Consider the following 24,570-nt stretch of genomic DNA (forward strand, 5'->3'; position numbering starts at 1 on the left):
TCTTCCATGTGCTTAAAAAGGTGGGCCTAGTCACAGTTCACCCCATCACACGTTACTAGCTGATCAACTTAATTGTGGTATAACCATTAATAATGTTGAGTGGACAGAGGCTGCACTATTTCTAATACTGTGCCATGATATAAAATTTAACCATTGTTCTCTGGATTGCAAGTCCAGTGTGCTAATCATTACACAATGCTTGAGTCATACAAGAAATGATAGTTTCTGACACCTCACCCTAGGCCACCTTTGTGCCATGATGTATCCTTATTGAGTACCAAGAAATTACTCGAACCTGCACTGCATGGAAAATCTACGGTGGCTGCACAAGTGGGTCCTCACCTTCAAACCAGTGGTCCTCAAATTTAAACATCAAACAATATGTATTTTAATGCCACCACACTTCAACATATCCAGAGTCAGCTTCGCAGGTGAGCAGTTGAATGACAGGATAATGGTTATGTTGTTGTTCAATTCAGAGCTCACAATAGTAAGGTTACTTTAATCAGCCGTGGATTGTTTTTTTTTATTGTATCATTAAAAGTGTGAGTTCTGTGAGGTAATGTCTATGCTGGTATATGGATATAGTGAGTGTAATGATTTTACATAAGTATGTTGACAGATGCATTACTCCAGGAGCTGAGAGACTGGAACCAAGTCTAAAATTTATATTAAAAACTAAGAAAGCTTAAGTATCCTTTATACTGTATGGTAGATATATTAAAGTCCTAACATACATATATTTATTGAAGGAAATTATTTCATTGCATATCATTCAATTTTAATTGCCTGTTCCTGCAACTAGGCATTACAATATTTAACTATGAACCTTGTTCTAATGACAATTTCCAGGATTTGCAAAAAAGTCCGTACAAAGCCAAGACAAACGGTGTTTAGTTTTACACATTAAGACGTCTATGGATCATAATCTTGTCTTAGCTACGGTGAGTTGCGTATGCGTAGTCCTAATTTATAGGGGTGCGGCGATAGAGTGGTACTGAATTTGGCAGCTAAAGTGGGAGGAGAGACGGAGTTGGGCCAATAAAATTCAAAGTGCTGCAAGAGAGATGTGAAGAAAATGAAAAACTCCATCTTGGCTAAACTTTCCCCCAAACAGACACGGGGACCAGCAGAGAATGGCAGGAAAGCATCCGACTGGATACACTGGCCATCTTTATCAAGGAAGTGATCAGGGTTAAACTTATTTGGTGTTTTCCAGTGGATGTCATCGTGAAGAGCAGACATGAGGTTGACCATTACATGGGTTCCCTTTGGAAACAAGTAGTCGTGGAACTGCACATCTTTAGATGTAGCATGCACAACTCCAAGTGGAAGAATATTACCAAAGCGCTGTATCTCATGGATCACAGCATCCAAGTAGGGCAGGCTGCGTCTGTCCTCGATACATAGCGGTCGCTCGGATCCCAATACTCTGTCAATCTCCTCATGACATCGGGCTTGAATGTCGGGGTTCATCATCATGAAGAGGATGCCCCAGCGTAGTGTGTTGGAGGTCGTCTCCATACCACCGATGAAAAGTTCTATCAATATCTGAATGAGGGTCTGGTCAGTAAAGCTGCTGTTGGGATTATCCTTCTGATCCATCCGAGCTAGATATGAGTCAATCAGGTCCCTGGGGTTGTGTTGATCTCTTGTGGCACGGTGCTCAGATACTATATCCTTGAGCAAGCATTGCAACTTTGTCTGAATATGGAATACTTTCTGCCATGGCCCAGGCAACTTTAGCAGGAATGGGAAAACATTACACAGTATTACTAGCGGCTCTGCTTGTAACTGCACGAGATGCTCAAGGAGGTGTGTAAGCTTTTGGAACTGCTCATTGTTATAATCATATCGGATTCCATTCAGGAGGGAGCAAATTATGTTGCCCACAGCATTGTTTAAATTCAAGTGAGGGTCAAACGCTGAGGTTTCCTGCTTGAAAGTTTCTATTAGATACCTCGCTTCTATCAATATTTTGTCAGCGATTGTTGCCTTTCCGAAGCCAAAATTGCGCAATGTTGACAAAGCAAATCTGCGCTGCTGCTTCCATGCGTCTCCATAGGGTGCTAATGCGATACCAATGTTGTGAGTGAGTTTAGTAAAAATTGGAGTTATGGGTCGGTCAGCAAACTCATGACCTCGATTCACCAGGACCTCTTTGACTGCCTGGTAGCCGCTCACCAACACAACAGGCGTACTCCCCAACATTATGGTACAGACTTCTCCATATTTTTTGGCCAATTCTTGCATGCTAATGTGGGGATTCTTGCAACTAAATGCAGTGATGTTCCCCAGCAACGGTAATGGTTTAGGACCAGGAGGGAAGCCCACTGGGCAGATTGTTGACCCCACTACTTGCAGGGCAGCCCGTACGGTTAGGAACACTATACAGATCACGGCCAGGCTGGTCAGCACTTGACTTGTTATCAAGGATTTCCATTCTGGCGAAGTTGCGACATCATCAGCCAGCTGCCCCATCTTGTCGTTCTTTGTCGTCGGGCAGTCAGCAGAGTGAAAGCACAGCTCAAGTAGTAGGGTGCACCAAATGTTGTCTGCACACACAGACACATGCATAGCCTATTTATGAGGACACTACACTAAGCAGAATAACCTTTATATGGCAACGGTTTACCAGCGTATTCAGACAAGTAGTAATTGGGGAAACCATTTAGATAGATATCATAACTTTAATTGAGCTGGCATTGTTAAGTAAAGTGTGGCTTGGAAGCATTATTTTTTAAAAAGCAGTTGACATATTCGATAATAAACTATACAATTTATAACAGTTAGTATTAAGCTTCAGTCAACAATGCTGTTCTGATAGTGAGTAATGCATATGAGTGAGTAATGCATATGTTAATCATTGGTCCAGATAAATTATATTAAAAATGTTAATGCATTCATTTGTAATGGTTAATATGCAGGCAGACCTCACTTAGCTCGAATCCGTAGGATGTTGATTCGTTATTGCGCTTTTTGTCCTGGAAAAAACAAATCAAACTATTTGTGGTCACGATTATATATGTTAAAAATCTATTTTTTCCCCAACGTTATTACAGTTTATTGAGCCAGATGAGAACTCACGAGACCAGGATAGAGTCTCAGACTCCACCTAAAAGAATCCTCACCACAGAAATTTAACTGAGGGCATCACTAAGACCCTAATTGGAAGCAGAGCAGCTCCAACCTCGTCTTAGCATTATTATTACCAATACCCCAATGAAGCCCTCATATTGCTTATATTAAAGAAATAAAAATGTCGGGAACGCATCTCCATATACACAATAGTAGAATTAACCCTTTTAGTGCTTCAGGAATGCCTCTTGAGTGTTTAACGAGGTCTGCCTATATTAAAAAAAAATCTCATTGGGTGTTCCTATGAGGTCATGACACTGATTTAAAGTAACTCAGAGATTCAGACATCTTAGATTATTAGTCAGAATTTCTAGAGATCTTGTCCTGATGTTTGACGTAGTTTCAAATTCAATATTGTACCTGGTAAATATGGTTGTGATGGCTCTTCAGCCTACCAGTGGACTAAAACAACAATATTTGGTGCATTAAATGTTTAACCATGTAGCCGGCCTCTCCTGTCTACTGCCATGACCATATTAAAGAAATAACACTGTCGGGAACGAATCTCCATATATACAATAGTATAATGAATATACAATAGTATAATCAACCTCCACCGTCGGCAATGTGGTGTGTGGAGCGATTTGCATGGATTTTTGCTGCTGCATTAGCATCTTTGCTGCATTGGCACTTGTGGACCGCTCATGCTCCTGGTTCTGTTGATAGCTGCATTGGCATTGTTGCTTCGCATTAGTGTACCACCCATATTTCCGGTCCTGTTGATGCACTTGGGCTATGCCCATCCCCAAACTCTTATAAACAGCTTGCCTTTAGAGGCTGACTCCTTTGCCTATGACGACCGCTTGTGTTGAGATCGAACCGTCGTGATATGTTTATTCACTTAATTTTTTATTTTATTGTGATTTTTTCTGTCTACGTGGCTTTACCGAAAGAACCATAGAACATAGAATATAATGAACCCTATTTCAATTAGCTCTCACTGACCATACGGTCAGAATTATAAAATGTGCTACGGCTCAACAAAAAATGTAAGCATTGTTAAACTCATGAACAAAAATAAATATTTACATTTGCATGTAATACTGTAATAAATAGTGTATAGTACATAAAAGTGAAATAACATGAAAAGAAAAAAAACTCGGTTTTATTTTCAATTACCTTGAGTCGCGATCCTGGCCTGCTTGTCAGAAGGAGCTTAATAAGTCACTACTTGCACACACACACGCGGGCACGCGCACACACACAACAACGACCACCCGTATAACCTTAACAGACTGTTGGCGCAAGTGCTGTTAGCCAGTACCTATGAAGGCCGACACGACACATGAGGGGGTGGATGGCCAACACCGCACCCTGCTGCCTTTGTCTCCCTAGTGGCGTTGTTTACACATCAAATCTGGCTGTGACGGTCCCACCTGATGACGGAAACTTGTGTTGCCTCCGAAACGTCGTGATTTTTATTATTTTATTTTTATTAATTTTTATTTCATTTTTTTACCTACGTGACTTTACCGAAAAAACTAAGAGTATGAATCCTTGCAGTCACGAAAGCTTCAAATCTAGAATTAATACGGTTCAGATAATCCTCACTGGTATTGGTCATGAGTGGGAATCGAACTCAGGTCGCTGGGTTCGCACGCTAACCATTGCACTTCGATGAGATTTTCTTTTTTAAACATATCTAATGAAAACCTGTTCGTAAGTGGGGCATTTGTAAGTCAATTACTACTTGTATATGCACTAATTAACCTCAAATTTACCAAAACAAAGTTATTAACTTTCATACACATCATTAAATTAACGTGACTAAATAGATCTCCACCAAAAATGGCAAATTACATAATAGATGCTTAAAAGCACACCCTGTATCGAGATCGACCAGCACACATGCCACACAACACCGCTCAATCCCCGAGTAGATGGAGTTGATCAAAAATGTGAAATTCGAAATTCGTGATATTCAAAATGATAACAATCAAAAAACGTTAAATTTTTGTCAACATCAGAAATGGTAAAAATAAATGTTTAACTCATCCCGAAAATGTATCACATGTACACAAAAACCCTTGTAGCATCAGTGAGCTTGTGTACCGCTGTTCGCATTTAACCTCGATGATAATGTAGGGGTGTTAGAGAGAGAGCCCGTTATGCATGGCAGCCTATGGTAAACAAACACAGTAGGCGGGGCTACATGTGTGCACGAGCAGGTGCCCTCTGCGACGTCCGCGCCAGACACCCTGGGGGGTCGATTCGGTCGTTATGATCCCCCGGGGCCCCACCCCTCAGGGAGGGGTTGGGTATAAAAGGGGAATGTATCGAAGGGCTCGGGAGTGATGTTTAGCTAAAGAAGAGGAGGAGGAAGACGTCTGAGATAGAGCCCTGGACTCCCCCTGGTACGCCGTCCTTATCAGGACCGCGCAGGCTCGAGCCAGTGGCGTGGTACCAGAGCCAGAGCCAGTGCTGGTCTGGACTCTGGGTACCGGGCCCGACTGACCAGTGTCGGGCCAAGATAGCCTCCCCTAGCCCATTAGCGGAGGACTCAGAGGCAGGCTAAGGTTAGCCTAGAGGTGTGTCCTCAGATAGACGGGTGAGGGGGCCGATACCCCCTCAATTGTGTATGTCACAAAGTTGGTGTTCAAATAAACAAGTGTGCCTCCAACTCCGGTGTCATCGAGTCGTAAGCGTTACTACATCTGGCGTCAGAAGTGAAACAAAGTACGAACATGGATACACGCCGGACGACTCGAGTCGGGGTACCAGAGGCAGAAGACACCACTGCAGTCGGAGGGCCCGAGACGGCTGAAGATGCCATCGACCAGCCGGGGCTGGGCGCATCCACACCACAGCAGCTGGAGGAAGGGGAGCCGTCGATGGAGGGGCTGAGGGAGGCGCACGCGAAGCTGACCGAGCTGCTGTACGCCGCAGCCGCCATGCTCGACACCATCACGCAGCTGGGGGCTGCGGGACCGCCACGGGGCAACGGCAGCCGACGATCACAGCGCCTTCCCGCCATTTCCACGGAGCAACATTTTGAAACTCCCGCCATCGCTGCAGCTGCTGTTGAGGGCGCGGCCGCTCTAAGCATCGCGTCCAACGGCGGGAGTACAGTACCTGCCGCGTCACCACCAACGGGCGGAACGTCACCACGGGTGCGACCGGCGATGCCATCGCTGGTTCGTGCCGACGCTGAGTTGAGTGAGGCGGACGAGGGAGTGCGTTCTTCCTCTGCAGCCGCTGCCTTACATCAGCGGCTACCTCCACTCAAGGAATTTGTGGGCGAGGATGGCGACTGGGGCGGCTTCCAGCGGCGCTTCCTCGCTCACCAGGAGATGGCACAGTGGACAGACGCCGAGGCTCTCCGCGCGCTGCCAGCACTTCTCGACAGCGACGCCCTCGCCACTCTAACATCGGCTTCGAAGGAGAGGCGCTCCACGCTGCGGAAGGCGATGCAGGTGCTGTCGGCGGTATATGGTCCACCATCGGACTGTCGCCAACTCTTTTACGATCGCCAGCGGGGGACGAAGGAGTCGCCCCTGGCGTACCGCACAAGCCTCCTGGCACTGGCGAAGGAGGCCTTTCCACGAATGGATGACGAGGGTGTCGACGCCATGGTGACAGAGAAGATACTTTTGCTGGCGGACGACTTAGACATCGTCATTGTCGCACAGGACGATGCAGAGATGTGCTCCCTCCAAGCGGCCCGTCTTCTCCACGCAAACCTGTCCTCTCAACGACGGAAGGCCAGCAAGGCGGCGAGCGGGCGTGCCGTCGCTGCAGCCACCCTCCCGGCGGAAGAGGTTTGCGCCATCGACCATCAACGGCAGCATGGAGCGGGAGTACGGGAGGACCGGGCCGGTTCAAGCCGTCTACAACATCCATCGTCGTCACCAGCGCTTCCACGCTGTTACAACTGCGGCATCCGGGGCCACGTCGCCTCGGGGTGCCGCTCTCCTGGGCAGCGCAGGACGACACCTCAACGGGACGCCGGCCCTCGTCACAAGCTCCACCATCATAATCCGGCGAGTCGCGGCACCCCTCATGCTTGGCCCACGCACACGCCCGTCACACACTCAAACACCGCAGCGAAGGGGGGGCCAATATCGCGTACCATGGCACCAACACGCACCGCTCTGGGTACTCAGATTGAACCCAGCCAGTGGTCCGTGTTGGCCCATCGGGTTGTAGCCGCGTCGTCAGGGTCGTCGGCCGTTGTGGGTCACATCGATGGGGTCGAGGTGCGCATCCTGGTCGATACAGGAGCATCGGCGACCATTATTTCGGAGTTGATTTATAACATTCTCCCTGCCCAAAGCCGTCCTTTGATGCCTGTTAACGTGCCATTCTTTGCTGCTAACGGGGGTTCACTTGGCATCATCGGACAAATTCGTGCCCAAATTTGTGTCGGGGATATTAAATTGTCTGGGCCGATTTTTGTTTCCTCCTCGCTGGCGGTTCCGTGCCTGCTGGGGACGGACTTCCTGGCCAAAATGCCGATTAGGATATTAATCGACCAGGGATGCATTGAGCTCCCATCGGGCCGACGCATGGCGTTTCTGCCATCCCCCGCTACGAGCCGGACGGCGTTCGCGACGGTGCCGGCGTTCGTAGATAGAACGGTGCGCGTTCCTCCGGGGGCGCAAATGTTGATTCCTTTGAAACTTCGGCGGCCCTTCGCTAAGGGCATTGGGGCTCAAGGGGTTCTGTTGGGACCGTCTAGGGCCGGGGTCAGTGGACCTGATTTACTCCCGGCCCAGACCATAGTGAGAGGGGAAGGAGAACCCTTCATCGCGGTCCTCAATGTGGGCTCGCAGACGGTGGTGGTCCCACAGGGGACCGTGCTTGCTCACGCAACGCCGGTGCCCTGTGAGGAACCCGTCGCGAGTCATGTCGGCGCTGTCCCTGCACCGCGACCACATTCGGACAGCGATGAAGGGTGGCTCGAGGCGCTTTGTGCGGGATCGACGGACCTGTCAAATTTAGAGCGTCAACGTCTTAAGACACTACTAAGGGAATTTTCCGACGTTTTCAGTCGGGATAAATACGATTTGGGCTGCACTAATCTGCTGCGTCACCATATTGATACGGGTGACAGCGCGCCAATACGCCAGAATCCTTTTCGGTTGAGTCCCGCCGAAAAGGACCATGTCAAATCGGCTGTTGATGACATGCTAGCCGCCGACATCATTTCTCCCTCCAACAGCCCTTGGGGAGCGCCGATCGTCCTGGTTAAGAAGCAGGACGGTTCGTTGCGGTTTTGCGTTGACTTTCGGCGCCTTAATAAAATTACGGTTGCCGACGCATACCCGCTCCCACGGATGGACGAATCGCTTGACGCCTTGGCGGGAGCGCGATTCTTCTCCACATTGGACTTACTTTCGGGATTCTGGCAGCTTCCTCTGGACGATGATTCAAAGCCTAAAACTGCTTTCCGTACTCCGCACGGCCTGTTTCAATTCAACCGGTTGCCGATGGGCTTACACTCAGCGCCGGCAACTTTCCAGCGGTTGATGGAATTGGTTTTGGCTGGATTGCAATGGGAGTCGTGCCTGATTTATTTGGATGACGTTATTGTCTTTGGCAAAACTTTTGATGAACATCTCCAGAGGTTGCGGGCGGTTTTCCTAAAGATGCGGGCTGCTAATTTGAAATTTAAGCCCCAAAAATGCCATTTGTTACGCGAGTCGGTGCGTTATTTGGGGCACATCGTGGGACGCTCAGGTATTTCTACCGATCCCGCCAAAACGCAGTGTGTAAGCTCCTGGCCGACTCCCACCTCAGTGGGAGAGGTTAGGAGTTTTATTGGGTTTGCGTCGTATTATAGACGCTTCGTCGCTAATTTTGCGACTATAGCAAAACCCCTACACGCTTTAACATCAAAAGGGGTTCGGTTCTGCTGGGGTCAGGAGGAGGAAGCTGCTTTTTGCTCCCTTCGGGACGCTTTGGTAAACGCTCCTCCCCTGATTTACCCTGATTTTTCAAAACCATTCTTGCTCGACACCGATGCGAGCAACACGGGTATTGGGGGCGTGCTCTCCCAGGTGGTTGACGGTGTGGAACGTGTGGTTGCGTACGGCAGTCGGGTGTTGTCTCCAGCGGAGCAACGATATTGTGTCACCCGTAGGGAACTGTTGGCAATTGTCCATTTCATCCAACAGTATCGCCCATATCTGTACGGTCGGCATTTCACCGTCCGCACAGATCATGCGGCACTGCAGTACGCCCTGAGGGTTCAACAGCCATCGGGACAATTGTCCCGATGGTTGGAGGTCCTCCAGGATTACGATTTCCAAACCACATACCGTAAGGGCGTTCGCCACACCAACGCGGACGCTCTGTCGCGCTTGCCAACCACCTCCGAGTGTGCATGCCTCCTGGGGTCTGGACGTTGCAGACCTCCAGGGGACACATCGGTTCCTGTCTTGGCGGCCGCCAACGACGACGATACAGTAGTTACTAATTCGATCGAACAACAGGGCAAAGATTCCCTGTTGGGGTTGCCCGTCATTGACTGGGGGCGCCTCCAGATGGAGGATGTCTCCCTCCTCGGGTGGCGACGTCGCGTTGGCGGTGCGGCGGGGGGAAAAAGAGGTGGTTCCGACGCATGGGAAATGTGCCAAGGCCTGCTGATGCATTGGGACGGGAAGTCGCGTCGACATCGGCTGGTGGTCCCTACTGGGTTGCGGGGCAGGGTGGTATGGGCCGCTCATGAGCGCCTCCTACACCTGGGGACCCAAAAGACTCTCGCCTTGCTGCAACTTGATTTTTATTGGCCTGGCATGACGAGGGATGTTGGGGATTTGTTGGGATCATGCCCTCGATGTGCACAACGCAAACCGCCGGCACGGGAGTCTAACCCGCCCTTGCAATCGATCAAAGTGTCCAGGATAAACGAGCTGGTCGCTCTGGACATTTTGGGACCATTCCCCGCCACCCCCAGGGGGAATAGATATTTGTTGACTGGTGTCGAGTATGATAATTGGTTCTTTACCCTTCTATCTGGCAACAAAACTGACACCTTTTTACAAGGAGTCATGTTTGCATAGACCGCAATACCTGCAGTCATAATACAAACAAAAGAACATAACTCTGATAATGTGCACTGTCCTTAAAGTTGATTGATCCATACCCGAGACAGCTTTCCTTAGAGCCTAGTCTCATATGGGTTGGACCAGATGACGCCAAAAGGCGCACAACTCAAAGACAATGCACCATCAGAGTATGAGAGCTCGGGGCAAGCATCTACACTATGGGAACCTCATTTGCCAGTAAAAATATGATAATTGGTTCTTTACCCTTCTATCTGGCAACAAAACTGAGGTTCCCATAGTGGTGTCGAGTATTTTACACGCTGGCCTATGGCCTGGCCTCTGGCCAACCAGTCGGCAGCAGCCATCGTGGAGGCCTTTGTTCAGGGTTATGTCCTGGACAAAGGTGCTCCGGAGAGGCTGCTGACCGACCAGGGCAGAAATTTTTCCGGTAAACTACTCAGACAAGTCTGTGATCTCCTGGGCACAAAGAAAATTCGGACCTCCCCATATCACCCACAAACTGACGGGATGGTCGAACGGTTGCATCGCACCATCACGTCCATGTTATCACAACAAGTTTCGGACTCGCAAACGGATTGGGACCTACAAATTCAGGGGGTCTTGGCGGCGTACCGGATGGCACCCCATGCAGCTACGGGGTTTTCTCCCTTTTACCTCATGTACGGCCGAGAACCAGACCCGCCTGTTTTTGCCCAGTTGCAGATCCCCGTGCCGCAGGGAAAAACTAATCTGGCTGACCACGTTAAATTTAATCTGGACAAATTGACCGAGGCACGGGATGCTGCAATGCAAAACTCTGACCTCCGTCAGAAGGCGAATGAGCGCCTCAGATTGAGTCGAGCGCACATGCTGCAGTGGAAGCCGGGGGACAAGGCATGGCTGCACTGCCCCCAGGTGCCACTGGCAACCTCCTCTAAACTGGTGCGGCCGTGGCGGGGCCCTGTGGAAGTGGTGGAGGTGTTACGACCGCAGTGCGTGCGCATCAAGTGGGGGAAGCGGCGATGGTTCGTGCACCCCTCTAGGTTAAAACCCTTCTCTGCGGTACACAATCACACTTCACACGCGCGTGGCCAAGCATGTGGGGGGTCGGCCGACTCGCTGGGTCCGTCTCCGTCGCTCTCACCTAATGCCTTGCCGGCTGTGCCACCTTCAGGTGCATCAGGAGTGACGGGCTCACGCCCGATCACCCCTCCTGCGGATACTGAGGGTCACGCGGAGTCGGATGAATGCTCACCCCAAGACGGACAATTGCCACCTGATGGTCCGCCACGCGCGGTTACCCCGTGTGAGGGGCCCGCTGCAAGGACGCGCGCTAAAATGCGCAAACTGTTGTGAGGCCGGAAAATGTGTACATAGCTGTTGTGTTCATTGGATGTTGTGTGGGTGGTGTGTTCCCCACTCCTCGGATGTACATATGTTGGCTTCACCGTGTTGTGTGTGCGTGGTGGGTTCCCTGCTGATTGTATATAGGCTGTTTTTTTTACGGAATTCGTATTTATTCGGGGGGGGGTGCGACGGGTTGTTTTCTCATCTTGCTGTTGCGTTCTTGTTCTGGTTCCTGTTATTGTTCAAAAATAGTGAGGCACACGCGCGGTCAGGGGGTGAAGGCACCTTTATTGTCAAATTTTTGTATGTTGGCAGCCGGGACGGCTGCATGCTATGCGGGGGGGAGTGATGTAGGGGTGTTAGAGAGAGAGCCCGTTATGCATGGCAGCCTATGGTAAACAAACACAGTAGGCGGGGCTACATGTGTGCACGAGCAGGTGCCCTCTGCGACGTCCGCGCCAGACACCCTGGGGGGTCGATTCGGTCGTTATGATCCCCCGGGGCCCCACCCCTCAGGGAGGGGTTGGGTATAAAAGGGGAATGTATCGAAGGGCTCGGGAGTGATGTTTAGCTAAAGAAGAGGAGGAGGAAGACGTCTGAGATAGAGCCCTGGACTCCCCCTGGTACGCCGTCCTTATCAGGACCGCGCAGGCTCGAGCCAGTGGCGTGGTACCAGAGCCAGAGCCAGTGCTGGTCTGGACTCTGGGTACCGGGCCCGACTGACCAGTGTCGGGCCAAGATAGCCTCCCCTAGCCCATTAGCGGAGGACTCAGAGGCAGGCTAAGGTTAGCCTAGAGGTGTGTCCTCAGATAGACGGGTGAGGGGGCCGATACCCCCTCAATTGTGTATGTCACAAAGTTGGTGTTCAAATAAACAAGTGTGCCTCCAACTCCGGTGTCATCGAGTCGTAAGCGTTACTACAATAATAAGTGGCCAGTTCGCTGTTGTGCGCCTCACTAACGTGACTTGATTCGACAATATCACCACAACGAGTTGACCACCCACTGCGCAGCTGTATTACATTTGACTGAATTTTCATTCCCGATTGGGAAAACTGCTTTTGGGTAACTTCTGGCCTGCAAGAGGTCGACAAAAGGTTCTGAGAAAGTAATTTATTTCCCATATAAATCACTTTGAACATAGCTTCAATCATACATTTTCTTAAACATACACACAAATGTTTCCTTTTAGAATTACATGTAACTTGGATAGTTCTTACGTTTGAACATGGGCGATGCATGAGCATGACGAGAGGTAGAGTGATATTGACCAGTAGCTGCATTCGATAATTAGAAAATGTTTTACTAAGTTCGCCTACACACATACAATGTGTGAGAATTAGTACTGCCGCTTTGAAAGAGATGCCGAATGCGTCTGGAGAGGTCCGTAAAAATGTCATTGTGTTATACATGTTTGTGTGGTGTGACCATCGTATAGCACATTCTTTCCACTTGTTTTAACATAGCACCATTTCCACCACACGTGTGTTAGGTTGAGTCGACATGGAGGCTGTCTGGCACAATGTATTGACATGAGGTAAGTTGCACGTGGAAAAATGCATGGGTGCTACAATTGTGACGCAATACAATAACAGCCAATCTACAAGCATATTGCAAATATGCAGAACATAAACACATGAACTGATAATTGCGTACTAACATTCATCAGGATCTGTTTAAAGTCACAATTTGCATGCATATTCCTGCGTCAATACCTCATCACTGCTCATTCGTCTGATGTCTCCGCTCCTCGACAACGCCTCTCACGTCTGCCAGATCCAGCAACTTCTGCGCACCACAGTCCCAATAAATTTGAAGGCACGTCCTCAAACTGTGAACATGGAGTAACAGACCACCCATTTTTATCTCCAGCAGCAGTACTCATGGTACAGTCAAATATTGACATGCCTCACATTCAGAGTGTGTGTCTGCTACCGTGATGCGGCTGACTGGTATGTGTATGTTATTAGCATTCTGGTGAGTGGTGGTACAGTGGAAAATGCATTTCACCATGAACTTGGAAAACAGACTTTGATTCCCAGGCACGTCTAAAATCAGCAGCAGATAATATCAGAACTCGGATTGGGCCTATTCAGCCTAAAATGAGCAAACTGTAAAATGTGCAATCAATCAGCACTCTAGAGACAAAGGCGGCCGAACGTGTTGTTGGCAACATCACCTCCTCATGCGCCATGCTGGCCTTATTAGTTACTTGCTAATAGCGATTATTCATACGCCTATTTCAAAACTAGCCCTCAGATAAACGTGTTTCATTAAAATTTCATCAGGCTCCGTAGTCTTCAGTGCAGTCTCCAACCTTTATTAATTATATTTCTCCGCGAATTCCTGTTCTCGGCGCCTGTAATTAATTAGCACCGCCACTGACCCCAACTGCACCCACCCATTGCAGTGCCACCACGAGGCACCCTCCCCCCACACGACGAAACAAGCGGGCACTGCACAGGAGGGCTGGTAAACAAGCAGACGCGGGCCACCGTGCGCCCCCGACCGCCACGGGACGCACACAGTATTTTTCGAAGTAAACACTTGCTCGTTTTTGCGAATGGGTCTAAATTTAAATTGCTCGTTTTAGCGAATTATCGTATAAAGAACGCTCGTAAAGCAAGACACGCCAGTATAGTATAGTAATTTTGTCAGTGGAATTATGAGGACCTCACCATACCGTGTGGGGGTGTGGAATTTTCTTGACCATACATTATCATGCTGGCCAGTGCCGATTGGTGAAAGCGGGGAGCATAGAAATTGTAAATTGTCCAGAACTGCAATGTCTGCTGCCCACAACGTAGACCCACAGTAGCCTGTAACGCCTATTTTATTCATGGTGGTCGTACATTCTAGCACTATCCAGGCTCAACACATCTTAGCTTCGAAGCACTGACAGGGTGCATTCCAGGTGACTTGATGATTTGATCCATACATCACATAACACTGAAACAGACACACAGAAACATGAAGACACAGACTCATTCCTAGGTACACGGTGACAAGGATAAACGAGTAAAGACAAGTAAGATGCAGTGAGACACAGGGGCTACTGAGAGGGAAACAGAAACAGATCCAGCATTCCATCACCCCCCTCCCCTCCCCCATAAGAAGTCAGGGCTCTGAATGAACCCCGACCTACTAATTCTTGCACAACCTTGCTTTAACACATTCCTGCGGAGGGAGCTGGTACGAACGTTGGGTTGCTCGGTCAATGGCCAGGGTCAACGGCGGCGTGGTGTATTCCGCAAATATGCCCGACTGTGAGGGCGGGCACAAGCCGGCGTGAGTAGGTAAAACGTTGAGTTTTATAAGGGCACCACGGGGTGACCAGCCCCTCCCCACCCAGCCCCACCCCTCCCACCCCCCACCCCTCCCCACCCAGCCCCACCCTCCCCACCCAGCCCCTTCCTCCCCACCCAGCCCCTCCCTGCACGACGGACGGACGGACACAATAATCCCCTGTGGGCTGGTGTAACCAGGAGGTTCCTACCAGTATCACATTACAATGTCCCCACATCTACATAGAGAGATCAGCATGGCTCGTGCAGCTTAAAACCTCCGCATTTCACGAACGCTTCTTACCTCTGCGAGATCCAGCAGCTTCTGCAAACTCCACGCCCAGAGCTGCGAATTGACATGGGAATGTGGAACAAGCCACTTCCCGAAGCAGCATGGTACAGTCCATGTTGAACAATCAACCCCCGTGTTTTGTCATTACGCGATATTTTCATTTGTCCCTCTATGTGTGAATGTACAAACTGCACGGGAGTCACCTTACAGCACCTACAACAGGCCTCATTACGTTTCCACGTGGTGTGTTTCTCAGTCAAGGTAAACAAATAAATATGCAGCCCTGGAATTGCTTACAGAATGCCCCCAACTAGAGAGAGCTCTAAAGTGTATCTGATCAACTCTTCCATGCTGATCACACAGATTGTAAACGGTGGGTGTAATCACATTTTATCCTACCACAATAATCAACAAATTGTGTTGTACCCATATATATGGATGGGTGGATACAAGGAGGTTAGTTGAAGAAACTTACCTCACTGTTACTAGTGTCTCGCTGGGAGATAGAAACGAACCACTAGCGCTGGATTGCAAGCCAAGTGTGTTAACCATTGCACCACAAAGGAGATAACATACAAAAATACAACACATGGTTGTGAATTTGTTATTAATCAAATGGCTTGTCACCGTTGTTTACAATGTTACCGGTATTGAAAGATAAGGGGTAGTCTATATACAGCGAAACTCAATAACTGGTGAAAATAAAAACAGGACCCTGCGGGGTGGGCTGGTAGGAACGAATAACCAAAGAATATAAACATAATGTATTATTACACTTGGTAAGCCAGGAAAGCCCCACTGAGTCAAAAGGTTTTTGTAGGGTCCTGCCAAGTGTTTGCAGTAGGGGGCGATGTTGCTACACCGAATCGGACGATACGAAGGGAGAGATTGAGGCCTAGTTCTAGGCTTTAGGCCTAGCTGTAGGCTTTAGGGCGCTGTGAGTTAATTTAGAATTTAAATGTTTTAATGATTTATGCAAAAGCTTTAAATTTAAATATTTCTATTTAAAAACATGAGGGAATGTAACATTGTTAAACACAACTCCCTTTCACACACGCGGGGGTACGATACGAAGGGAGAGTTTCAGGCCTAGTTCTAGGCTTTAGGCCTAGCTGTAGGCTTTAGGGCGCTGTGAGTTTTTTTATTTAATTTCAAAGTTTTAATTATAAGCTATCTCAGGGAATTATTAGGGCGCTGTGAGTTTTTTTTATTTAATTTCAAAGTTTTAATTAAAAGCTATCTTAGGGAATTATAAGGGAATGTTACACGTGTTTAGCCAGGAAAGCCTCATTAATTTAAATGTTTTAATTAAAAGCTATCTGAGGGAATTATAAGGGAATGTTACACTTGTTTAGCCAGGATAGCGTCACTGAGTCTAAAGGTTTTTGTAGGGTCATGCCAAGTGTTTGCAGTAGGGGGCGATGTTGATACACGGACGGACGGACGGACACATTAATCTATTGGTGGTCTGGTCCACTTCGTTCCTACCAGTATAAAAACTGGCATCTGAGAATAATTACATCTCCCAAGCAGTCCATCACGAGTCCCAGGGCACATGCTCCAAACCAGCAGTGAGGTTCAGCTGCACGATGTTTCTTCCTGTAGTGTGTAATATTTAACACGTAGGCTTTCGCGACCAATATTATTCATAATCAACGTTTTTGGGTTTAGATCGCGTTATTTATAAATGTGTCGTAACCCTCCACCACCCGACACGGCCAATCAGTAAAAAAGTGTCACGTTGACAAAGGACAATTAGTTTAACACGTAGGCTTTCGCGACCAATGTTATTCATAATCAACGTTTTTGGGTTTAGATCGCGTTATTTATAAATGTGTCGTAACCCTCCACCACCCGACACGGCCAATCAGTAAAAATGTGTCACGTTGACAAAAGACAAATAGTTCACTGCTTTAGCCCACCGGTGTGTTGAAGCCACAACATTTACAATTTGAGTACGACGTTTCGCTGGTAATTGCATCCAGCATCATCGGGCAATTCGCCAGAATGGTGAGGCTCTGCTGTTTCTCCCGTTCTTATATAGAGCAGCAGCAGGGTGACGTCATCATTAACTCATTAACTCATCAGGTGCAAAGATTCAAGGGGGGAGTGATTGTAATTATATACTAGTTAGTAATCAGGCTATTGTTACGATGCGAGTTGTAGATTAGTAATCATTTGGAATGTGTTTTATTGTGATTATGCTACATTAGTAATCAGTTGGTAATTGCATCCAGCATCATCGGGCAATTGTCCGATCGGGCAATTGTCCGATGATGCTGGATGCAATTACCAGCGAAACGTCTCAAATTGTAAATTTTGTGGTTTCACGCTTCAACACACCGGTGGGCTAAAGCAGTGAACTAATTGTCCTTTGTCAACGTGACACTTTTTTACTGATTGGCCGTGTCGGGTGGTGGAGGGTTACGACACATTTATAAATAACGCGATCTAAACCCAAAAACGTTGATTATGAGTGTGTAATATTGTACACGGATACTATACCTCTTATAACGCCGTTTTGCCAGGGTGATGAGATGTTAACTACCTCGCCTGGTATACAGGAGATCGTGGGTTCCATCCCGACCCTTTATATTCGGAGTTTCCATGTTCTCCCCGTGGTCACGTGGATTTTTTCCGGATCCGCAGGTTTTTCCCTCCACATATAGAAACATGCGTGTAGGGTATGTTATGGTTGCTATAAATATCTTCATGATAAGCCGCTTCGTTGAACTATAATTTGTGGCCAGGTTGCTTCTGAAAAATAGCTATATCTCAGTGGACCTTACCTGGTTAAATAAAACAGTTTTAATTATCAATCGTGACTTACATTAATTATTTCTGCCTTAATGTACACACCGTTACATTTTGACAAAGCGCACACAACGCACCTTTAGGGAAGCCATATATTTTATTTCAAATCATAGCTGCATTCGGCACCTACACAGGATAGTATGATAGTCAATTCATTTGTGAAAGAAAAAATTGCATGCAGACCAGATGTGTTAGAAGAAATGGCCAAACCCACAGTTTACCCAACGCCAAGTAACCAGTCGATGGACTTAACATTTGTGTAACCATGTGTAAGGACATTGCGTGGCCCAGTGGGCTTGGGGGATGGTCGTGGTGACGGGAGAAGGGTCACACGAGGTGACTTGTGCATAGCAACCGAACAAGGCTGGGAGCGGTCGAGAGGAGGGGCGTGGCCGAGGGGGGGGGGCACGCGGATAGGGATATACGGAAAAGGCGGAGAGGGGTTCGGGGCTGTTTGGGAAGTCGGGGTCCGGATCGTCGTCGCGGGGATCGTCATCGACATCGTTGTCATCGTCATCCTCTGCATCAACACCGGCGCGGACGACTACTCCGACGTCTTGCTATGTAGTTCACCAGCTATATAGAACGTCATGTAGCAGCTACGTCTCATCTGTTATGTCCGCCAGTGATACTGAATAAATACAACTGTTGGACGTCTCAGGGTGCTACATTACACATGTATAATGCTGAGTTGACAGAGGCGGGGGATTTAATCAACCTGCCACATTGCTGCCACTGCTGCGCAGGGAGATCGACGAATTAAACCATTGTCGTCTGGATTTTAAGTCCAGTGCGCTAACCATTACACAATGCTTTAGTCACATAAGCTAGAATAAATGATGTTGCCTCGCTAGACCACCTTTGTCCCGTGATTTATCTTAATTAGAACAAAGACATTTCTGAAACTGCACTGCATTCAATTTGTAATGCGAGCGTAAATGGGCTCGCTGGATGTGACGTGACAAGTGGGAGGAGTTAGGGTCACGTGGGGGAGAGGATTTAAGGACAGGAACCGGAAGGGTTCGAGGAGAGAGTCAAAGTAAAGACAGGGGAAGGCCACGCAGGGCAGGCGGAGGAAAGTGGCGCGACCGCCACGAGCTGGAGACTCGGCACCGTCGGCCAGCGGTGTCCGGGCACAGAGGCAACAGAGGACCAGCAGCGGGGCTGCATATCGGGCAGCAGCGGGGCTGCATATCGGGCAGCAGCGGGGCTGCATATCGGGCAGCAGTGGAGCTGCATATCGGGCAGCAGTGAGGCTGCATAACGAGTGGCAGTGGGACTGCATGGTGGAGCAGCGACGGGGCTGCAGGAGCAACGGGCAGCGGTGTGGCTGCCAAGCGGGAGGCAGAGGAGACACTGAGCGAGGACGCCATGTGGGCAAGGTTGTACGAACCGAGTAAAGGGCAACGGAGACAGACACGGTGCAAGAGTCCTTTTATTACAAATTCTACGGTGGCTACACCAGTGGTTCCTCACCTCTACACCTGTGGTCCTCCCCTTTAAAGCTCAAACAATATTAGTATTAATGATTTTGGGACTTAATCCTCCACGAGGCAGTTTGCACCAGGGACCTCTTGGCAAGCCTGTACATCTCAATGTCCTGTGAGTGCAACCCAGATTAAAACACTCGCACATTACACATGCGCAATATTACCATGTAATGGTTTGTTGGGTAATAAATGAAAAAAATACTCAGATTGTTCACTACTATGTTGTAAAATGATCATTTATATTTAATGTCAGAGTAGAAGACAATGAAAAATAAATTTTAACTAACTTATGGGATTAAATCAAACTTTAATTATAAGACAGTAGTCACAAGGTTAATGTTTCTTATCCGTTCCATAAAGGCTGTTAACCGAATTAACTGTTAATTGAATATGGAAATTACATGTTAAACGCATCAATTCGTTCCAAGACGATTGGAAGTTGATGTTAATAATTTCTTGCTTTTTTAAAGGATTACTTTCCTTCACTTTTCGTTTTGCGAATTAACTTTAGGGGTCATTGCAATCACTATTAATTCACTTATAAGTTGTAAAAACAAGTAAAAATCACTGGGTGTGCAAGGAAGCTGTTTACACCGCCATAACAGAAAACAATGTAAATAAAGCCAGTCGAGGTCTAAACGCTTATAAATGGGCATCGTTAATTGACTAAGGCATGCTCAGCCCATGTACGAGCGCTCAGATTGGCTGGAATTGGCACCCGCGTGCATCACGTAAATAAACTGTTAAGGAAAATGTTTACGTTAGTCGAAACCTATGGGAGGCGAAACGTTAACAAAAAAAACGTTAACCAATGTCATTGTTAACCGAGGAACTACTCTATGAACATCTGTAAAACAGTGTATGTATACTTTATGTAGTAGACGTTTTAATGTAAAAAAAAATATTATACTGCTTTATATTTGATTGAATATCATTATTAATCACAATGAATTGAACTTTGGATTGGATGTTCCTGCAAACTGGGCATTGCATTTTCAGCTTTGGAACTTGGCCTCGTGGCAATTTCGGAGATTTGCAACAAGATCTGTACAGATCCAAGTCATAAGAAGGTGTTGCATTTTTCACAACATTACATGTGTAGTGTGGTTAAATACGTGGCGCACACTGTAAGCCAAGGGCAACCGAGGACAAACAGGTTCGCGTGTGCAACATTAGGTTGCATGAGCAAACCGCCACCTAATTTAGAAGGAAAGCTGGTGCAAACCAGGTCAGCCCGGAGTTGCACGCTGACCCTGGAGGTGTTGCCAGGGAGATGTGCAATAAGGGGTGATTAATGGCCTGACAGGCGCCAGCCTGTCTGGCCCTAAAGAGACACAAGGGAGGAGCCGGTTAATTGGGAAGGGGATATAAGGACGGGCGTGAGAGCGGAGGAGAGTTCGTATTGCTGGGGACCAAAGGAGAAGACATCTGGCCGCTCAAGCCGGGAACGGACCTCAACCCTCACGAGTCACCGGGCAGGTGATGGTTGATCCCCCCGCCCAGGATGGACGAGTGAGTGGGTGCTGTGTGAGAAGCTGTGTGCAAGTCTCTGTGTGAGCGCCGATGTGTGCAAGCCTCTGTGTGAGCGTCGGTGTGTGCAAGCCTCTGTGTGAGGGCTGTTGTGTGCGGAGCCTTGAGTGCGGAGCTGCTGAGAGCGAGAGCTGCCGTATGCAGGTTAGCGAGGTGTAACGTAGATAGGGGAATTTGGTTAACAGAAGTGACCATATAGACAGAGATAGGAGTGCCTACAACTGGTACAAAAATAGGTTAATAAAGTGTAAGCAGGTGACCTGTTACCACGTGTCCGTCTTGAGTGATTCTACAAGACACTACACATGCAAAGACTGTAAAAGGACTTAGTTTTGTTTTACACTATGGTGAGTTGCGCATGCGCAACCCTAATTTATATGGGTATGGAGATAGATTGATAGTGAATGTGGAATCTAAGGTGGGAGGAAAGACAGAGTTGGGCCAGTAAAACTCAAAATGCTGCAAGAGAGATGTGAAGGAACGGAAAAGCATCCGGCTTGATGAACTCGCCTTCCTTGTCAAGGAAGTGATGGGGATTGAACTCGTGTGAATTTTCCCAGTCGTTTGCATATAGAACAGACATCAGGTTTATTATGACATGGATGCCCTTGGGAAAAAAATACCGTCGGAACTACACATCTTTACCTGTCGCGTGTATAACCGCAAGTGGTAAAATGTTACCAAAGCGTTGTATCTCATGAATAACGGCGTCCACATAATTCAAGCTGCGTTTGTCCTCCATACGTGGCAGTCGATCCGATCCCAGAACTCTGTCAATCTCCTCATGACATCGAGCTTGAATGTCAGGGTGCATCACCATGAAGAGGAGGCCCCAGCGTAAAGTGGTTGACGAAAATGTCTGATACTACATGGATGAGATTCTTCCCTGAAAAGCTGCTGTGGGAATTGTCCTCCAGATATATCTGAGCCAGATAGGAGTCAAGCAGGTCTCGAGAGTTGTGTTGATCTCTTGTGGCACGGTGCTCAGATACTAAATCTTGGATCAACTGATTAGTCTTTTCTTGAATATGGAATATTTTCTGCCATGGCCCAGGCAACTTTAGCAGAAATGGAATACATTACACAGTATTACCAGCGGCTCTGCTTGTAACTGCACGAGATGCTCAAGGAGGTGTGTAAGCTTTTGAAACTGCTCATTGTTATAATCATATCGGATCCCATTCAGGAGGGAGAAATTATGTTTCCCACTGCACTGTTTATATTACATTTAGGGTCAAACGCTGAGGTTTCGTGTTTGAAAGTCTCTATTAGGTACCTCGCTTCTATCAATATTTTGTCGACTATTGCCTTTCTGAAGCCAAAATTGCGAATGTTGACAAAGCAAATCTGCGCTGCTGCTTCCATGCGTCTCCATAAGGTGCTAATGTAATAGCAATGTTGTCACTGAGTTTAGTAAAAAAGAGAGTGATTGGTCGGTCAGCATACTCAGGACCTCGATTCACCAGGACCTCTTAGACTGCCTCTTAGCCACTCACCAATACAACAGGCGTACTCCCCAACATTATGGTATACGCTTCTCCATATGTTTGGGCCAATTCTTGCACGGCAATGTGGGCTATCTTGGAAATAAAGGCAGTGATGTTCCTCAGCAGCGATAATGGCTTAGGACCAGGAGGGAAGCCCACTGGGCAGATTGTTGCCCCCACCACTTGCAGGGCAGCCCATACAGTTAGAAAACCATACAGATTACGGCCAGGCTGATTAGCACTTGCCTCGCTATCAAGGATCTCCATTCTGTGGAAATTGCGACATTATCAGCCAGCTGCCCCATCTGTGTTGCAGGGCAGGCAGCAGAGTGAACACACAGCTCAATCAGTAGCGTGCACGAAAAGTTGTCTGCACACACAGACACACACGCATATACTGTTTTGTGCAGATACTACACTAAGCAGAATCACCTGAATATGGTAACGTTTTATCTGCCTAATTCCACCAGCGTTATCAAAAAGTGTTTGAGAACGACATTCAGATAGATAAATTTAACTTTAAATGAGCTGATATGTTTAAATAAAGTACTGCTTTGAAGCATATTGTGAAAAGTTTTTTATTTATTCAATAGTCATAACTTTTCTAACAATGTTATAACTTTTCTAACACTTACACAGGGTAATACAGTACGTGTAATGACCGAAATTAAGAGACACTCACCCCAAGCCAATGTGCAGCTAAACTGTAATTCAAAAAGTAAGCCAAGGCCTCCTATTGGCAGAAAGAGGCCTCCACGAAGATTGGTCGGGAGGCAGGGTTTGAAGAGATTGGAGGAAGGATTTAAACAGGAAAAGCTGCAAACATTGAGGGAAAGTTTGAGAAAAGGGTCTCAATAAAAGGGGATGTTTGAGGGAAGGGACGAGCTTCAAGAGCAAGAACAAAGCCCGGGCCTATAATAAAGAGGCTCCCAGTACACAGTCGTCGGTGTCATTTAAACTGGTGTCAAAAGTGGTGTTAGAATGTTGTGCCCAAGCCACAAGAATTCTACTAATAAGGAGACCACTCTACAGAACTTCCCGGGCAAGGAGGCCACGAAGACTAACCTCAAGGTTACGGGAGAGGCAATGATGGCATTGGTTGAGCAGGAGCTACAGCAACTACAGCAGTCAAAGAGCTTGCCTGCTCAGATGCCGCTGGTGACTGGTGACTAAAAGCGGCTGGAGAGGCGGATCGACCGCCTCACTGACGAAGTCTCCCAGCTAATAATGCAGTTCACTGGGAGACAGGAGATACCAGGAGTGACGGTCATGATGACGGGAGAGCCGGCGGGCGGAGCCATCAGGCCGACAGCTGCGGAGACTGGGGAGCAGGGAGCGTCTGAAGTGACAACCAAAACACCATCACCAGGGACGGGCCCGGTGGCGAGAGAGAGAGTGGCCAACCGACCTTGCTGGCTGGGGCCGGTGAAGGAGTTTGTGGTGGGCAGCAATTGGGGCGCTTTCATCCGCCAATTTGAGGCCACGTATCAAGCCCTGGACTGGTCTGAGACCGAAGCGCTGAAGGCCTTGCTGACGGCCTTAAATGATGAGGCCCTCACCATTTTCAAGGCGATACCAACAGAGTGGAGGACCACACTCCAAACAGCCTGTCGCGAGATGGCGGAGGCCTTCAACCCGCCATTAAATGCAAAGGAAGACATTTCAATAGCGCAGGCAGGAGGAAGCCGAGTCGCCCCTCTACCGCAGTGCCCTGATGCAGCTTAGCTAAGCAGCATATCCTCGCTTGGACGAGGCACCACAGTGGTGCTCCCTATAGTGGAGAGGAGGCATAGATCTCCTTGTGGGTGGCTCGGTGTCTCCTGGCTCAAGAGGAGATGAGCTGATGGACCTGGGTAGTGGCTCAGGTGGAGGAGAGCCCCGACCCTATCGGCTGCACCTCCTGCCAGGACTGCTGGGTGAGGAGTGCCGTCAGTGGGGTCAGAATCGCTGCAGTTGCCATTGAAGGTGGCAGGGGTCCACGAGAGGAGGTGGTGGCAGCGGTTCGCGGGTGGACCAGGCCCAGCAGGGCGATACCGCAATGACAGCGGGAATGGGAGCCAAGGGGGGAGACCGCGACTCCACAGCAGGGCCCATCTATCACCTGCCATCGCTGCGGTTGGCTTAGTAACATCTCATGGGGATGCAGAAACGACCCACTACCGGGAGCGTCGAAAACGTCCACTTGCCCATCGGCGGCCAT

The 24,570-nt window shown here is 48.2% G+C and overlaps 1 long non-coding RNA gene and 2 pseudogenes across 2 annotated transcripts; all 3 read right to left on the reverse strand.

Annotated features, from left to right (window-relative positions):
- Positions 1-854: 854 nt before the first annotated feature.
- Positions 855-2,538, reverse strand: LOC144948962 (cytochrome P450 2F2 pseudogene; annotated as a pseudogene).
- A 425-nt stretch (positions 2,539-2,963) lies between these two features.
- Positions 2,964-13,309, reverse strand: LOC144948969 (uncharacterized). 2 transcript variants are annotated; one of them, XR_013640231.1, is made up of 3 exons: positions 13,189-13,309; positions 4,258-4,305; positions 2,964-2,984 (listed from the first exon to the last, which is right to left on the reverse strand). It is a non-coding gene; the product is annotated as an uncharacterized LOC144948969 (long non-coding RNA). The 2 variants fall into 2 exon arrangements; XR_013640229.1 differs by lacking the exon at positions 2,964-2,984 and having other exon boundaries at positions 4,257-4,305.
- Positions 13,310-21,334: 8,025 nt separating this feature from the next.
- Positions 21,335-24,570, reverse strand: LOC144948271 (cytochrome P450 2D4-like; annotated as a pseudogene).

This window comes from Lampetra fluviatilis, chromosome 3, assembly GCF_964198595.1.
Source record: "Lampetra fluviatilis chromosome 3, kcLamFluv1.1, whole genome shotgun sequence".
NCBI classification, from domain to species: Eukaryota; Metazoa; Chordata; class Hyperoartia; order Petromyzontiformes; family Petromyzontidae; genus Lampetra; species Lampetra fluviatilis.